Below are 1,893 nucleotides of genomic sequence, written 5' to 3'. Positions count from 1 at the left end.
CATAAACATGCCCCTCACATCTCTTGTTATTTGGTTTTCCTGGATCTCTTTCATATGATAAAAGGTCACAGCAGCTTGACTTGAAAAAGAAAGTCGCGCTCCTTTTCAATATCCCAATGCAATGTACATTTCAATGCAGTTTAGGCAACAGAACCAAATTATTCTTTGAGATTTTATGATAGCGTCGATGCATACAAACTGACATGGCAGTTTCAATTTCAGTAAGACAGCTGTGATCATCCAAAAATAGCATCATTGAAGACCACTGATAACACCGACGAGAGTGGGACTCGAACCCACGCGTGCAGAGCACAATAGATTAGCAATCCATCGCCTTAACCTCTCGGCCACCTCGTCATACAGACCTATGCACCTATAATCTTATCAATAAGTGAATTGCATAAATTATGCAGAGCAGCAGATATTTCTCCCTTGTTTTGGTGAAATGATAAATAGCACAGTACCGTTCCAAGACTATGGTCTGACCTCTGGGTTCTGGGGCAAGCGCATTCCCACTGTGACACTCTGCTCACAGTGGTCTGAACAAAAATGAAGAAATGACTATGTAACAAGGTCTGTTGAATTCTGTGAAGATTTGAAGTCAATGGAATGAAGAATCCGAGACAGCAGGAGGTGTTCTTTCAAGAAAGAGTTGGATAGAGCTCTTAAGGATAGTGGAATAAAGGGTTATGTGGATAAGGCAGGAACAGGATACTGATTGAGGATGATCAGCCATGATCATAATGAATGGTGGTGCTGGCTCGAAGGGCAGAATTGCCTACTCCTGCAGCTATTGTCTATTGTCTATTAAATTGCCTGTGAGGAATTGTTTGCCAGATTGGAGGAGAGTGCATAGTGCTCAAAGTCATTATTCGGAACACCTTTCTTCCACACAGATATGTTTGACACGCACCTGTGTACAGGACAGACAATTTCAAAATCCGAAATAAGGCTAAACTGACAATTGAATTCAACAATGCAAAACCCTTGATCTGTATAATTTTCCTGGGCCGTGCGACACCAAGTCACTGTATGATAACAGCAACACAGTGAGCAAATGTCAGAAGGAAAATGAGTGCAGTGCCAGAGCGAATGCTGGGAGCAGCAGTTGACACACGGGGAAGTGCATTTCCCACAACAGGAACACTTCCCAAACAGCGGACTGCGGTGAAAGAATTCAGAGGGGGTTTACACTTAGGAATTTGATGGCAAATGTCGAAATTGTATATTTCAACAATCTACCCATCTTTGTAATTGGTTGCTCACTACTTTCCTCACTCGGGGTCAGAACCACTGGTGAAGATGATCCTATAATCCCCGTTACTATCCATGGAATCAGAGAAATTCGGTTTCCCAAACGTTTAGGTAAAACCAGGAATGTGGAGGTAAGCATTAATGCGTTGCTCTTGTGCTACAGGTGACCAGTGCACGGTACCTCTGTTCCAGTATAGTGGGCTGTGCTGTGCCGAAGTTTGACGTTTGAGCCTCACATGGAGCAGCTTCAATTTGTCGTCGTGTTGATGGGTACGGATAAAAGGTGATATTGAGCAAAGCCAAGTTTATGGGAAGATACCCGTGTTTGTGGATTGAGAAACGACCTTTTCTGGATAATGACTCCTTGATCAACAAACATACTGCAAGTATTTAAAAAGTGAAGAGACATGTGTGGAGAAAGAGCCGAAGGTGATTTTTCAGCAGATGGATAGCGTTTCCCATGTGCACTGTTTTAAGTTCCGGGAAAATAGATGTTGAACTGGTTTCATGTTACACAGTTTGTTGCAAACTCACAAAGGTTGTTGCAATAATAAAAAAAAGAAATCACATAGGACCGTTTGAATATTGTATTGAATTGAATTTTGGTCTGAGCATATTTTATCTTCAATGGCGTGGTGC

The 1,893-nt window shown here is 42.1% G+C and overlaps 1 non-coding gene across 1 annotated transcript; it reads right to left on the bottom strand.

Annotated features, from left to right (window-relative positions):
• Positions 1-275: 275 nt before the first annotated feature.
• On the bottom strand, positions 276-357 carry trnas-gcu (transfer RNA serine (anticodon GCU)). Its single transcript has one exon. It is a non-coding gene; the product is annotated as a tRNA-Ser (tRNA).
• Positions 358-1,893: the final 1,536 nt, after the last annotated feature.

Source organism: Chiloscyllium plagiosum, unplaced genomic scaffold, assembly GCF_037043375.1.
Source record: "Chiloscyllium plagiosum isolate Xiang-an unplaced genomic scaffold, Cpla_swu_hap1 HiC_scaffold_39, whole genome shotgun sequence".
Lineage (NCBI taxonomy): Eukaryota > Metazoa > Chordata > Chondrichthyes > Orectolobiformes > Hemiscylliidae > Chiloscyllium > Chiloscyllium plagiosum.
This window is presented reverse-complemented; position numbering and strand designations above follow the sequence as displayed.